At 34.6% G+C, this 16,726-nt stretch overlaps 1 protein-coding gene across 7 annotated transcripts in view; it reads left to right on the top strand.

The window, feature by feature from the left end:
* MAP2K5 (mitogen-activated protein kinase kinase 5) overlaps positions 1-16,726 on the top strand; it is a 301,668-nt gene that overhangs the window by 13,964 nt on the left and 270,978 nt on the right. Inside the window, exon 3 of one of the 7 annotated variants that reach the window (XM_031955328.1) lies at positions 1,447-1,565. The exons of the other annotated variants lie outside the window; for them this stretch is intronic. The gene's annotated coding sequence lies outside the window, so the exon portion shown is untranslated. The remainder of the gene's footprint in view (positions 1-1,446; positions 1,566-16,726) is intronic. 7 annotated transcript variants of the gene reach the window in all.

Genomic DNA, 16,726 nt, shown 5'->3' with positions numbered 1-16,726 from the left:
TTTCCTCACTTTTAAAATGAGAAGTTGAATTAAAATCCTTGCAGTTCTAATATTCAATGATTCTAAACATTTTCTTGTTGAATTCAGAAAGGGCATTGGATATCAGGAAAACTTGGTTCTAGTCTTAGCTTAAATTAATTATGTAGCAAACAATAGAAGTTTCATATTCATATTTCCATCTAAGTCTCTTCTCCAAAATAATTTATGATCACTTTTGAATCATCTATTTTCAAAAGTGTTGCTTTCCACAATTTGTGTTAAAAAATCAATAATTGAGTGTAAAATTTTTTTGTCAGTCTCAAATTCTTTAATGACTCTTCTTTTGGTTCCTATATACTTGAAAGAATAAAGGGAATGTAACAGTTAGCATTTGACCTTTCCTCTTTGTGATGCTATTTCTAAGAGGATGAAGATCAGAATAATCCAGGCCTATTGCTTTTGGCTTGCTCTTTGTGCCCATAGTCCTGTTTCTCTACTCAGCTTCTCTTCTGCTTCTCCCAGGGAATAACAGTGATTATGCTTCCAATTTACAGATAAATATCATAATCACATTTAGAGTAATTTGCTTCTATAGTTATAGAAACCTTTGTGATGTTTACAATTTCATTAGTAGATTAATGAGTATTCAAGTGAATGGGGTGATAATAATCAACAGTCTGTACTAATGAGTTTCTTGTGAGGTTCTATTGCCTGGTCCTTGGCCTGCTTTTCTACAGGTTAGAAATTTCTGTAAAATAACAGCTTAGTTTAGAATATGCAATTGCTAGACATTTAGACCTCCTAAACTATTTGGCAAGTCCAGAGTATCTTAAACTTTTAGGAATTGATGGCTTAACTCTCTTTCTTCTTAAATTATTACCATTCTGTACGAAGCTCTGAAGGATTCTGGTTTCAGTATTTTTTTTTTAAACCCAACTCAGATACCGATTTGTGTCCTAAAAACATGTAGTCATTTATAAAAATTTTTCTGAGTATTGTAAGTTGAGCAGAGAATATCTCTATTAACTCAGAATAATGAAGTAAAAATAGAAAAACCAATCATATACAATAAGAATCTATATTTTAAAATAAAATTAAAAGAAATTCAGTAGCATAATTTTAATAACAGCATAAGTTAGTGGCAGCTAGCATATATTAATCAGTATTGAAAATAGTCAGATGATATGATACAGTGAATAAAATGCTGGGTTTAGAGTCAGGAAGAACTGAATTAAATTCTTGCCTTAGCTATTTACTAGATGCGACTCTCACCAAGTTACTTAAACTCTTTGTGCTTTAATTTCTTCATTTATAAAATGGATAATATTAGTACCTACCTCCCAGGGTTGTTCTGACAATCAAATGAGATGATATATGTAATTGGTGTTGTAAAGTTGTTTTAGTCATATCCCATTTGGGGTTTTCTTGACAAATATCCTAGAATGGTTTACTATTTTTCTCTTCCAGCTTATTTCACAGATGAGGAAACTGAGGTAGACAGGATGAAGTGCTCTGTCCTGTATCACACAGCCAGAGGAAGTATCTGAGTCTGCATTTGAACTCAGCTCTTCCTGACCTCAGACAAGGTGTGCCATCCACTGTGCCTTCCAGTGTCTAATATAACAGGTGTTATATGTCTATTGGCTATCATGATTAATACAAAATCAAATGTAGATTAATAATGTAGATTCATAAACAAATTAGAATTAAGAACCTTCCACATTGTACATAATGAGAAGAAATGTGATGTGGTGGATCCGGGGCTGGCTTTGGAGTTAGGAAGATCTGGCCTCATGTTCCTTAGCTATCTTAGCTGTGATTCCTGGATAAGCCAGTCTTTCAGTGCCCAGACAGCTTTTTTTTTTTTTTTTTTTAATAGACATACACACACATATATATTTGTGTATGTGTTTTTTTTCTCTCAATTACATGTTAAAACAATTTTTAAACTTTTTTTATTTTTTAAAGTTTTGAATTCAAGATTCTATTTCTTCCTTCTCTCCTTTCCTTCCTTGACATAGTAAGTGATCAGATATGTTATACTTGACAATTATGTTAAAATCTTTCCATATTTGTCATTTTGTACAAGAAGATTCAAATAAAAAAAAAAAGAATGAAAGAAAGTGAAAAACAGCATGCTTTAGTCTGCATTCAAACTATTAGTTCTCTCTCTGGAGGTAGATAGTCTGCTTCATCATTAGTTCTTTAGGATTATCTTGGATCATTGTATTGCTGAGACTAGCTAAGTTATTCATAGTTCTTTATCAAGCAATATTGCTGATACTGTGTACAATGATCTTCTCGGTCTTTTTGCTTCACTTTGTATCAGTTCATGTATGTCTTTCCAGGTTTTTTTTTTTAATCGTCCTGCTTGTCATTTTTTACAGCACAATAAGATGCCATTGCAATCATATGCCATACAAGGCTTGATTAGCCATTCCCTAATTGATGGGCAGGCATCTCTTTTATTTATAATTCTTAGCCTCCATAAAAAGAGCTATTATAAATATTTTTGTACAAATAGGTTACACACACACACACACATACACACACACATATCCTTTTTAAAAATGTCTTTGGAATATAGATCTAGTAGTGGTATTGCTGAATCAAAGGGTATTCATGGTTTTATGGCCCTTTGGGCATAGTTCCAAATTACTCTCCAGAATGGTTGGATCATTTCATAACTCCACTAACAATGGATTAGTGTCCCAGTTTTCCCACATCCCCACCGATATCCAGCATTTTCCTTTTTTTGTCATTTTACTCAATTTGATAAATGTGAGTTAGTACCTCAGAGTTGTTTTGGTTTGCATTTCTCTGACAATAATGATCTTAAAGCATTTTTTCATGTGACTGCAGATAATTTTGATTTTTGGCAGATACCTTTCTAAGACTATAAATTTTAGAAACATTCTTCCTATCATGACTTTCCTTCACCAATGAAAATCACAAATATGTTTTTTAAAAATTATATAACAATGTAGCTATTAATTGGACTGAAACTTGGTTTCACCACTTAAAACTGGGGAGACTTATTCTCATATTACCTTCTTGCAGAGCTGTTTGTTGCTATTTTTGGTGATGATAATGAAAGTTCAAATGGATTTTAGTGCTATAAGAGGAGAATCTTATTATAGTAGCTATTTTAATTTTTTGGATGAGTTTATTCTGAATCTTTTTTGTAAGTATCTTATAGCTTCTCATTCAAACATAAAAATGTTTGAATATAAAAATGATAGAGATTCCCAAGGGTTTTGTGGAAAATACGATTTGACAGTGGAAATTGGAGACTCTAGTCATGATCCCATGATGATAGCAAATACCCAAGATAGACTATCCACTTGAGAACTTTTCTAGTTTCTAGTCTTTGGTTTCCCTAATTTGTATAGCAATGTTTTCCTTTCTTTCCTCTCTGGAAAATGAGTCTTCTCTAGTTTTCGGATTAATTCTTAATTGGCATGGAAGATTTGTAACAAAGGATGTTTAATAAATAACTTAATTTTCTATTTATTTTTGTATCTAGATTGCTTTCATATGAATCTCATGTGATTCACTGCCACTTCAGTAGGTGTATGTTTTGCTGTTAGTCCCATAGCCTCTGCTGCTATTTATATAGTTAGCATTATGTTTGCCATTTTTACCACCTCTTTACCTGAGGCTGCATTTCTTCTACTATTGGGCCTTTATGTTCTTTTTGTTTCTCTTTTGGATTGCATGTTGCTCCAAATAAAATCACCGACAACATATGGCCTGTTATGATTCTCTTTTCCTAAACTCTGCCATTTTGTATATTTGTGACACACTGCAGATTTTGTGAAGATTGCTTCATAATATTTGTTTACCATCTGCTGCACTCTATTTGGTATCTTGCTAGGATTTTTTCCTCCATTTTAAGTGACATTAACAAAATCCAGCCAGTACATAGATTCTCTGGTTCTACTTTTGCTTCCCTAATGTGCTGGAAAATCATATTACTCTGCTTCAGGCAACTAGAGAAGCCTGGAATTCTGGTTGTAAACCAGTATATCAGATTATTCCCCCCCTCTCCCTTTTTTTTTTTTTTTGGTCATATCCAGTTATGCTTTTTGGTCAGATGGTAAAGAACTTCCATATATAAGGCAAAAATAGTTTTAAATACTCAGATAATTTCCCTTTAACTCTTCTTCATTTGAGGCCACACTAAACTGTTGGATACTTGAAAGATTATGGAATGAGAGTTAAGAAACCAGGCTTCTAGTCTTAGTTCTGTCATATCTTAAGCTGGCTGACTTTATACATGTCAATTCCACTCTGTAGACCTCAGGTTCCTCATCTATAAAATTGGATTAGATGATCTCCAATTCTCCTCTGTCTCTAACATATAATCATTTTGTTTTTTAATAAAACTTTTAGTACTGACACAAGTGAACTCTGTAAATGACCTGAGTGAACTCTGTAAAAATTGTGTAAAATCACAAAAATCATGTCCCCTTTGATCTGCAAAAATCCAGGCTCCAAATGGTCTCTTATTCTTTCAGAGGGAGATAAGCAGTACCATTCAAAGGCAAATCAAACTTCTATTGATCTTTTAGGAAGTCACATCCTAAGAAAAAAACTTCACATTCAATTGAGAAATCCTGGTCTGATTATCAAACTTCCCCCAGACTTACCTATAAAATAGGTCTTTTTTTTTTTTTTTTTTTTTTAACCATAAACAGCTTCATTCTGATTAAGCCTCCCATTGAATTAAAGATCAGCCTAGAGATATTCAATTCTAAAATTCTCTATTATAATTCCAACTTAAGCTGCACCAGCCCCCATCTAGAGCAAACCCCAGCTTGTAGCCAAGGCCTCAATTATAAAATAGCCAACTTGGGCCTCAGTCCTTGCAGAGGATCTAATATGCCAAAGAATCTCTCTCTCTCTCTCTCCTTGGCATAGCAACAACCTCTGCCCACTGAAGTGACATTCTCTTTCAGCATTACCCTCTCTTTTATCTCTTTCTCACCTATTTCCCTAACAAGATTTTATATCTCACTGTTGCAATTTCTGTGCTAGAAACTTTCTCTGCCAGGACTCCTACACTAAAAACTTTACTTCTCTGTCAGGACCTTGCCACTAAGGAATTCAGTCTTTCTATTCATGCATAGCAAAGACTGACTTCCCAATACCAACAATAAACTTCTTTTGCTAGTCTAGGTTTTTGGGTTTGTAAACTCCTTTATGAAGGACCTCTGTGCCGCCAGAAGGGGTTCCCACAACTCCCTACCTTGTGCCAAATTCTAGGGGGTTTAGGGGAGCCAAACCTCTTCATTTGGTTCCCTGAACCTCGAACCTGTCACTCCTATCACCAGGAACCCTAATCTCATTAGTTTCAGAGGGTTTAATTGAAATCATGAAGATGAAACTCCAGGCCCAGCACTTTATCCAATGTAACAACACCTAGCTGTCCTTTTCTTTTGTTGTTGTTTGTAACCTTTTATTTTATTTTTTTCTAGAGCTGATCATTCCTGATATATAAGAGTTTATTTGTTTTTGCTAAATGCTCAATTTATTTAACAAAGTAGTTCTATTTTTTTTTTTTTTTGATCACTAAATTGTTAGATATATGCTGTTCCTTATTTACAATTGATCCAGGTATCTGGATTTTCCTCTCAAATCTGACTAATCACCTCTTTAAAATATTTTTACTTGAGCTCAACAAACATAAGCAACCCCTAAAGTGTGTAAAATGTGGTAGATAATGGAAGAGATACAAACTTTTGATAAGACCTAATTCTTGTGATGAGGTGTGAGAATAGGGGTGGAAGATCCCCTCTGGTAGGAGCCGCTGGTCCTATGGGAAAGAATTTACAGACCTGAAATCTATGGCAAAAGGAATTTTATTTCCCCTAAGAAGACAGCTTGCTAGGAAGTCAGCCTTCTTAGTGGACAGGGAATATAATAAAGATAGGTTACACTGACAAGAGAATATTTCCAACAGTTGGCCGATCCTGTTAGGACATCTGTTAAGATTTGGGGTTCAGAGTTGTCTTTTACTAGAGGTCTGAGGCTTGGGGCTTCAATTCAATTCAAAATTGAATGAGATTACTTAACTGGAAGTTTGAGTCTTTAAATGTTGATTATGCCCCAGGCCTAGATTTCCAATTGAAAAGAGATTACTTATCTTGGAAATTTCCCTTAGGGACAGAAGGTGTTCCCCTACCCCCACCCAAAGGCTGGGAGAGTTAGTTTCAGAGTCCCCTCAAAGGTTAAAAGGGAAACAATTTATATCATTTGTACTCTTCTACTTTAACAAACAGCAGGGGATATATCACACATTTGAAAATTTTAATTCAGTAAACAATATTTAGTGCTTGTAATGTGTAAAGCACTGTGATAGAAACTAAGAATTTGAAGGCAAAAATGAAAAAAATTCTTGCTCGTAAGGGAGCTTCCATTCTGAAAAATAATGTAAGTATTTTAAGAGTGATACAAATTGCTGTGTGAGTCCTGAAGTGGAAAAGGATCAGTGTAGCATTGTAAAAGAAACAATGGATATGAATCTTTGTAGACTTCTAGACAACTTAATACTTTGACTTCTCTCAGCCTCAATTTCCTTTATATATGAAAATAAACTGATAATACTTGTCTCCTCTGTAGAAGTAGACTGTCTACCTCTGGATGGTTGTGAAAAAGCACCTTGTAAATCTTAAAATACTATATAATGTGAGTTGTAATAATAACTTAAGTAAAGCTTTACTTGATAAGTGACATCTGAATTAAACTTCAGAATCTAGCTCAATAGGTAGAGACTGGCATTTCAAACAAAGGGAGCTTTGTGAGCAAAGATCTGAGGCAAGAAAGCTTAGTGCATACATAGAAATTACCTGGAACATATGGCTAAGAATGGTTTGATATATGACTGTGAAAGACTTTGAAGGCCAGGAAAAGCTTAATTTTTACTAATTAGGCTGTAGGGAACCATTGAAAAGATTAGGTTAAGTTTGCAAATACAACATAGAAGGGCCTGATTATTTACTCTTATTTTGCCTTTAAATAATTGGTTAGTTATAGTCTCATTGTTGAGGTCAGGAACCAAATGTTGAGGTGTAGACCACATGTTGAGGTCTACATTTGGGGTACCTAAATGAAATTAGGGTTTAGTTAAGGTCTAGTGGCAGGTTTGGGGTACAGGGAGTCAAACAGAGTTCCCCTGCAACCCCCTTGGATTTGGCGCAAGGATACGGCGGTATATGAGGTCTAGTAGCGGCGTATTCCCAATAAAAGCATTTATTGGCCCAGAGAGTTAGATTAATAAAAGAGGTTTATTACTGAGTTTAGAAGTAGGAGATAGGTGAAGGTAGAGATAAGGAGGGCACTGGACAGAGGGTCCAGTGGACAAAGGGTCCTCACATGGCAACCATGTTTGGAATCTCTGCAAAGAGGGGTTCCCAGTGTGATCCTTTTAAGTCGGAGACTTAGCTCGAGGGGCTTTGGGGTGTAGTCCCAAAGTTGGCTCAGATCCGGGTGGGGCTGGGATAGGTCCGGACCTTCTATTGGAATTCAAAGGGACCAGGATTTGTGAGTCAAAGGGTAATTTACATTGAGGGGGGGGAGGGGGGGTGTTGGGAATCAAAGATTGGAATCTTTCCTGCATCATCATGGTCCAAACATCCAGTTTTCTTCTCAATGTAGATTAAATGAGGAAGAGAATAGTCTATTTTTCAATGTAATTATCTGTTTAAAAAAATAAAACTGCATTTAAATCCTAGTTGAGTATTTAACATTAAAGATACAGTCTTAGAAAATTCCCTGAAGTATTGAAAGGTTAAATTACTTGGCACATAGAGTCAAGGCCAGACTTTCATCCTTTGTCCCTTAAGGGTCTTTCATTACCCATGTAATCTAATTTTGGTTTCATCTCCAAGTTTAAGAAGAGTGGTTATTTCTACTTATCCTAAGTTGTCATTGGTATTACTTTTCTCTTGGGACAGCTTGGAAACATTTTAGATTTACATTAAAAGTCCCTCTGACCAAAGTTTGTCTTGAAGTGTCAATCTTCCGTGGTGTCAAAGTCTCCAATGTCTCCCTTTAGCCCAAAGAATCATTTTCTCCTCCCTTAGACTTTGTTATCTAAAGTATTCCTTCTAAGTTAAAGTTTCCTTTTTTTTTAAAGAGCTCTTATTTTCTCTGCTTCATTGATACAGAAGTATAGAAGGTAAAAAAAACTTACTTAATAGTATGAGTTACTAATATGAAATTTGTCAAGTATTGTTTCCAGACATGAAAAGATTTCTCAGCTACTTCACTAACATCAGAAGTGACCCTCCTTCCTTATTTGGATTTTTTTATAAATTGAAATTTACATAATAGTATTACTTTAGTGACTGATATTATTAAAACTTTTGATATACCATCATTTGCCATTACTAAAAGCTAAGCTTATCATATATCAGACACCATTTTGTGAAACAGTTAATATATTGATGGGGTGAACCCTAAGACTTGTCCAAACTCTTTGAAAGAGGCCCCACCTTCAGGGAAGTTAAGTGGTCTCATTCAGTTGAAGATTAGTCTGGGATTGTCAACTCCTAAGACAAGTGATCTCTTTTCTTTTAGAGATCAAAGCCCCGGGCATTGACAGCATTGAAGGAATCTCATTCAATTGTGAGGCCCAAGCCTTGGACAACTAATAAAAGACAACTCTGAACCCTAAATCTTTGCAGAAGTCTGAAAGAGGATTGTGCTTGCCATGGAAGCTCTCTTCTTGGCAAAGCTGCCTGCCAGGACACTTGCCCACTGTGAAGATATTCTCTTCTCAGTGTTAACCCTTGTTATTTCCCTGACAAGACCTTTTGCCATAAGAAGTCTTGCCTTCCTAGCAAAGCTGGCTTCTTAGTGCCAACAATAAATCTCTGTTGCCACAAACAGATTTCAGGTTTGCGAATTCTTTCGATTGGACCAGAGAGGATTTCCCACCCCAAATCTCAACCACTAGCCTCATTATTTGCACCTCATCAATATCTTCTAGAACAAATACATTTAAGTAGAAAACTTTTATGAAGTTTTCCACCAGAGGCCTATGTGACATTGTATTTTCATGCCATATTTATTTTATTTTATTTTTTATTTTATTTTATTTATTTTATTTTTTAAATATCTCTGTCATTTTCACCAGGGTTAATGGTTTGTACTAATATTTTGGGAAAATTTCTTTTAGAAAATAATCGTCTTTAAAAGACTAGCCTAGTATTTAACATTAAAGAATAAAATAGATAATTCTAAAGAGCAAAATTAAAAAAAAAAAAAGGATAAATCTATGCAACTAAGTAATAGTTGCATAGATTTATCCTTTTTTTTTCTTAGTTGCATAGATTTATCCTTTTTTTTTTTAATGTCCTTTTTATTGGAACAAGACCTGTGATTTCATTGGTGTAAAGAATCCTTAATGATGTTGTGCCACAGTTCTCTTTTAATGTCCTGACCCAGTTTCCCTAATTGTCCTATTCAGTTACAATATCTCAGATTATAACCATTCCCTCTTAATGTTTGATAGGATAAAAGTCTTATCTCTTAGACCTTAGGCTATCATTCCCTTTTGATGTTTGATGGGATAAAGGTCTTTATCCATTTTAGACATCATTAGAATATCAGGAGCCTCTTCAGGACCTCCCATTATGTCATCCTAGGTGCCTCCCCCCATTAGGTCATCCCCATCCAGGTACCTCCCCCATTATGTTATTGTTCTTGCTACCCTATAAAAGAATCTTGTATCTGACATTCACTGCTGGATTCTCTGAGACAACAGTCTGGTTCAGTCCTGAGCCCAAACCATGGATCCATTTGGTCCCAGTAAATCTCTCCCATTTAATAAACTATTAAATTGTTCTCTAATCGCTATCTTGCTCAATTTCTCTGGCATTACAATGAGAAATCTCCCTCTGCTAAAATAGGTAGACATTTCTGAAGTTTAGGACTTGTCTTTTGTCCTGGGTCATATAGCCAGAATATATCAAAGATGGGACTTAAAGCCAGATTGTGTAAGGCCAGCTCTTTTCCCACAATGCCATGTTGCCTCAACTTTTAAGCCTAATTATGTTGGGAAAACAGGCAGCTACAAAGTATCAAAAGAATAGAGTTGGAGGAAACCTCAAAGTCATCTAGTTAAACATATGTAGGGATCCCATTTGCAGTCTTCTCAAAATATATGGTCATTCAACCTTTATCTCTAAAGCTGCGTATAAGGGATTCCTGTTGTGATCTCTGCTTCCTGAGGACCTGGGGCTGGTGAATTGCTGGAGTCTCAGAATTCTGAGCTGCTTCTTGCTGATCTAGTCAGGCATATGCACCAAGTCTAGCACCAAGATGCTAATCCTTGGGAGTAGGAGGTGACCAAGCTGTGTAAGCAGGAAAAGGGGTGAAAAAGGGGGAGAACTCTTATATTTCAGGTCTGGGTAAGAGAGGGTCACCCAATTGCCCTTTCCCTCCCTAGCCCTCAAAAAAAAAAAGGGAACTACTGAGGGGACACTCATTCCTTCCCAAAGAATACTTTCCTTTATGCCTTATTTGATGGTAATGATCAGATAGTTATTGAATAAATTTGTCTCTCTGGTTGCATTTATTAAAAAAATCTTACATGAATTTAACTTAAACATTGAACTACCGAATCAAATGTGTGTTTTTTTTTTTAAGATCAACAATAACACAATGAGATTTTGTATTGTATTTTATATTCAGTGTTCCCCTTTAAAGAACTCTTATTGTTAGAGAACTTTACATTGAGCCTAAATTTGACTGCAATTTTTCCATTTGTCCTTAGTTCTACCCTTACACAGATATAACAAACCTATTCTCCTTTATATGTGAGTCCTGTGGATATTTATCATTCCTATGTCCTTTTTTTTCTCCAAGTTATATATCCCCAGTTCCTTTTATCATTCTTCATGTAGAATAGTTTTAAAGCCCTTCACAATTCTGGCCACTTGCTTCTGTTCCATTTCCCACTTATTATTAAATACTGGTATTCAAAAATCTAGCTTGACCAAGGGAAACTGTTTTTGACCCTATTTCTTTTAACTGTTTCCTCTTAAAACCATAACTTTTTTGGAGTTCATGTTAGAGAATTTCTCGTAGGTACTCCAGTTAAATTCTATGCCTAATTCATTGTTTTCTTTGTTGTGCCTGTCCCAGATATGTGTCCTAACTTAACAAACTAGTTAGCTAAACTAAAAACTGCACATCATAGTCTGGACATTAGACATTTTTTATCCATTTGGTTTTCTTATGTGGCTAATTAGGCCATTTTCTTTTAGGTTATCATGTATGTTCAGGACTCTAATATTCCAGAGTTTAATGTAGTTAGCACAATATCATATACAAATAGGTGCATCTGAAGGATCTAATGGTTCATCTCCCCACTTGGACTCTGTGAAACATCAGTAGTAACAGTGGCAGTTACCTTTTTTTTATGTTTTATTTTTATTTTCATTTATTTATTTATTTATTTTGCTGTGGCAATTGGGGTTGAGTGACTTGCCCAGGGTCGCACAGCCAGGAAGTGTTAAGTATCTGAGGCCAGATTTGAACTCAGGTCTTCCTGACTTCAGGCAGTTACTTTAAAAAAAAAAAAAAAAATATATATATATATAATTTCTCCCCAATTACGTGTAAAAACAATTTTTAGTATTCACTTTTTATCTCCCACTTCCTCTCCTTTTCCTTGAGGTGATAAGCAATATGATATGGGTTATACATGTGCAATCATATAAAACATTTCCATATTAGTCATTTTGTAGAAGAAACTCAAACAACAAGAACAAAAAAGTGAAAAATCGTATGCGTTGTTTTGTATTCAAACTCCATCAGTTCTTACTCTGAAAGCAGATAGCATTTTTCATCTAGAAGTCCTTTGGGATTGTCTTAGATCATTATATTACTGAAAATAGTTTAGTCATTTAAAGTTGTTCATCATACAGTATTGCTGTTATTATATATAATGTTTTTCTGTTTCTTCTCCCTTAACTTTCCTGTTTCTGCTATCAGTTCATGTAAGTCTTTCCAAGTTTTGCTGAAATCCTGTTTGTCATTTCTTATAGTACAATAATACTCCATTACAATCATACCACAACTTATGTATGTATGTGTGTGTGTATATATATTTACACACACATGTATATACACACACATATAAATATATATACATATGTGTATATATACATACTGATATACAGATACACACATGTACATATATCTATAACAATATTAATGTGGCTGACATAATGCAGATTTCTCTCTTTAGATTGAATCTTTAGATTGTCTTTATTATTATTATTATTATTCCTGAATCTTAAGGCAGTTTAAGAGTATGTTAAGATATTTATTAATGACAAAAATTTCAATCTCTTTAATCCATTAGCTCAGTACCACCCCAGTTATTAAATATTATTAAATTGAGAAGTCTCTTTTCCTGTAAGCAATTGCTCATATTGAATCTTTTTTCCCCTTAACTTTGACTTTATTTGAGATCAATGATTACTAGCCGTACTTGCTTTTTAAAATAAATTCTACTCCTGATCATTGTTACTATATTTGTGTATTATCTTTTTATTTCCTATCCTTTTTTTTAACCTCCATTGTTTTTGAATGTTTTGTTAAATAAGAGAAAACTCAGAATTTGACTTTTGACTTTGCCACTATAGTAATTTTTCTCCTTGTAGCCAATTTTTTTTTTAGTCTTCTGAAAAAATCATATGGAGGTACATCAAATCCACATTAATATTATGTGCAATAATTCTTTCTAATTGGAAAGCATCCCTTTATAGGCTGCTTCAAGTAACATAAACATGCAACACTTCTAATAAAAATAATGCAATCCTTGCAATAGTAACAATTATAACAGGTAAATGGAATAATAATACATTTATAATATAGCATTTACTCATCAAAGTGTAAAGGAACACTGGATATAATGTCCACAGAAATTGTATCTGCAAGAAGAATCATTCTTCTGTTTCTTCTGTAAAATCTTAATAACCTGTGGTCAAATTGTTCTTATTCTTTTTTGACCTATTAATCTTTCTGATATATATCTGAACATGTTGATGGGATGGATTATCCTTATCCCCAAGTCATATAGGTCATCTTTTTTCTCTAGAAGTTTATACAATGAATTTTTAGGTGGGAAAGCTGTCCCTTGTCATCTAAACTGGGGTCCCCTGCAGTCCTAATCTTGGGTTTCTGTATATAGTGTCTTCCTCCACTAAAAGCATCACTTTCTTGATCTTTGTATAGCTCAGTCTAGATTGTTGGAAATTTCTTCTTCTCAGAACCCTCTCTTGTTTCTTAAGATGATCAACTAACTTTCCTATGGACAATATATTATTTTCATGAATTGTTTTATGGAACTCCTACTACTTTCAGGTATTATTTTGCATCCTTGAAAGTTGCCTGGCTTCTCAGTAATTTGAAAAGAATTAGATTTTCATCTCTTCACTGGTTTGTAGATTCCTTGAATTTAAAGGTTTTCAGCAGAACGATATGACCTGGCTGTAGTGCTTAATTGGACATTGTAACTTTATTTTTCTCAGAATCCTTCTGAGCTGAAGTCATAGTAAGATTTCTTCTACTTCTCTTTCAAAAATGAAATATGTTTTTTATGAGTAACTAAATCTTTTTCATCTTTCAATATTCTAGAGCACATTATCAGTAAGTGGGCAAAGTTAAGCTTCATGCTTAAGTGTGGTGTAAAAATACCTGTGGTCTGTCTTCTGATCTCATCATCATCCAGTTGAAACATCTGTCAATTAACATTGATTTCTTCATTGTCAAACAAAATGGCCTTTTTTCAGTCCTCATTCTTCTAGTTCTTTCTGGTGCATTTGATACAGTCAGGCATCTTCTTGTCTCTAGATTTTAATGACACTACTTTATCCTTGTTTTCCTATGTGCCTGATCTGTCCTCAGGATCCTTTGCAGAATGTTCATCTATCTTACGTCTCACAATCATAATTGTTCTTCAAAGTCTGTTCTGGACCCTCTTTTCTTTTTCTCTATATTAGTTCTCTCTGATCTCATTAGTTCCAAAGAATTCAATGATCGTTTTTATGCCAATGATTGTTAGATCTACTTGACCACCTCTCCTGATCTCTAGTTTAACATCTTCACCTCTTTGTTGGATATCTCAAACTAGCTATCTCATAGACATCTTAAACTCGCTATGGTCAAAACAAAGCTAGTTTGTAATGTCCAAAATCTCCTTTTCCCCCTTAACTTCCCTTATTTTCAAGGGTCTTACCATCTTCTCAGTCTTTCAGGCTTACAACCTAGAAATCATCTTCAATCCTCATTCTTTCTTACCCATATTCAATTAGTTGTAGATCTCCTTGAGAGTAAGATTTAGTTCTAAATTTTTTATTATCTGCCAAAGATAAGTAACTTATTTTTTAATAAAATATCTACCTTGATTAAAATAGATACTGACAAGAAAGCCAGATACTGAAAAAATATTTTCTCCACAATACTTTTAACAACTGTAGAAGCTTTCTGATTTCTCATATTTCAATGCAGAGATATTCCCAATAATACTTATACTTCTAATGTATGTTACAAGTTGATAGTACTTTTATTCACAAATATTAAGCATTAAATCTCACAATTTTTGGTGACAGCTGGAGGGAGTTGAGGTTAATAAAAATCTGCCATTTACTAGCTCCAGTCTCCTTTACTTGATCCATATTTCTGAAGTCATCATATAGAACTTTCAGGAACATAGTATAACTTATTCTGAATAGCACTGATCACTTCTTGATATCATGTCTGAAGGTACTAACAATCTGATAAATTATTTTAATGTACAATTCCAACTTTCTGCCATAATCTCAGTAGTAGAATACTTTTTTGAGAACTGGAAGTTGAGGCTTTCAGAATCACTATCTTATTTCTCATCTTACTTTACTTCTCATTGTCCTTTATCAGAGACATACTATCTCCACTAATCATCCCCAGACTGAAAAAGGCAGAAAGGGTTGCTTTCATGACACTTGAGCAGCTGGGTAGCTCAGGGGATAGAACACTGGGCCTGGGGTCAGCAAAAACTGAGCTCAAATTGGGCTTCAAATACTTTTCTGGTTGGTTGACCTAGTGAAAATCACTTAGCTTCTATTTGTCTGAGTTTCCCCCTCTATAAAATGGGAATAATAACAAAACCTACCTCACAGAATTGTTTGAAGATCAGATGAAATATAAAGTGCTCAGTTCAAGTCCTGCCATACAGTGGGTACCATAAAAATGCTTATTCCCTTCCCTTCTTTCATAATGAAATAGTTTACAAACATAGATGGCGTGTTGTCTGGTGGAAATCCTAAACTCTAAACTACACTTCAGTTTGTCTTTGACTATTCAGTGGTTATCAGAGGTAATTTTTATTTAGTTAGTTATTACTATAACTTTGGTGTCACTGCCTTTGAGACAGAATATCAACAAAAGACTAGTTTGTTTTGAGTAGTAGCATAAAATGAATTCATATTTCACTAATGCTGCTAATACTCTCCAGCAAATAAAATCTGATTAGGAGCTAGTCAAGATATGTTAGTGGAGCATTATCAGTCCACACTTGAAGTTTAGTTCTGTATTGGTAATATATGAATTTCTAGATGAAAGTTCACTTCAAAGTGGACTGTCAAGTGAACTCTAATTAATATATGGAATAGCAGGCGCTACCACAAAGTAAGTTTTTATAAAAACAATAGTTTTCTGATTACTATCACCCTTTTTTGTTATAAAGCTGCCATTAAGCTTTATAGGCTAGCATCTGTGTTTGGGGGGGGGGGAAGGGTTTATTAGTATTGGGCTAACTGTGGTCCACATAAAAATCAGTTAAATCATTACAACCTTGTTCATATTTTTTATCTGTCCAAAAATCTCCAAATGATTTCAAAGTCTTCTTAGTATGTTGATCTTTTATGGCCTTTTAGTTTTTGGTTTACTTCAGTTTTATATTCATGAATAAGATTATTCAATGCTTTAATAATAGAAGAGTAATTCTTTACAAATTTATGAAAGTAACTTAACAATTTTTGAAAATTTCTCTTCTGGGGGCAGAGCCGAGATGGCAGAAAGCAGATACGACTCTCTGTAACCTCCTCTAACCTTCTCTCAAACTATCAGCAATTCAAGCCTCTAAATTGTTTTTGAAGTCAAAGAATCCACAAATATTTGGAGTACAATACATTTCTAGAAGAAGTTACCTTGGAAGAACTTCAGAACAGGTCTGTTTCAATTGGGCAGGGGGACAGTCTGCCAAGCCCAGACTGCAGCATAGGGAAACTGGGGCAAGAAGCTGGAGCAGAGAGTCATTGTAGCTTCCATGCACTTGGGAATCTTTTGTGAGCCTCTTAGGCCACTCTGTCCTGGTTGTAAGCAGGTGGTTTGGCAGATTTGCCTTTTGTAAAAAACATTTTAAACCACTGAACCCCAAAAGAATACTGGAACTAGCCACCATTACCCAGCACTGGAAATCAATGAGAAGAACTGCCCCAGGGCAAATTAAAGCACCTGTTGCTCCTTTGCATTGAACAGACCTCAAGCCTTAAAAATAATAAATAAAAAAACAAAAAAGAACTCCCACCATAGACAGCTTTTGTGAAGAGGGAGAAGAACAGACCTCAAATTCTGAGGTTGCTAAAGGCAAAGCAACTCCAGAAGAAGCCCCAAAGAGAGACATGAGCACTCCATTTCACAAGGCTTTTTTCGAAGATTGCATAAAGGATCCTAAAAGAGTTATAAG

Source organism: Sarcophilus harrisii, chromosome 2 (assembly GCF_902635505.1).
Source record: "Sarcophilus harrisii chromosome 2, mSarHar1.11, whole genome shotgun sequence".
In the NCBI taxonomy this organism is placed as follows: Eukaryota; Metazoa; Chordata; class Mammalia; order Dasyuromorphia; family Dasyuridae; genus Sarcophilus; species Sarcophilus harrisii.
The sequence above is the reverse complement of the archived record's forward strand: the minus strand, read 5'-3'. Positions and strand labels throughout refer to the sequence as shown.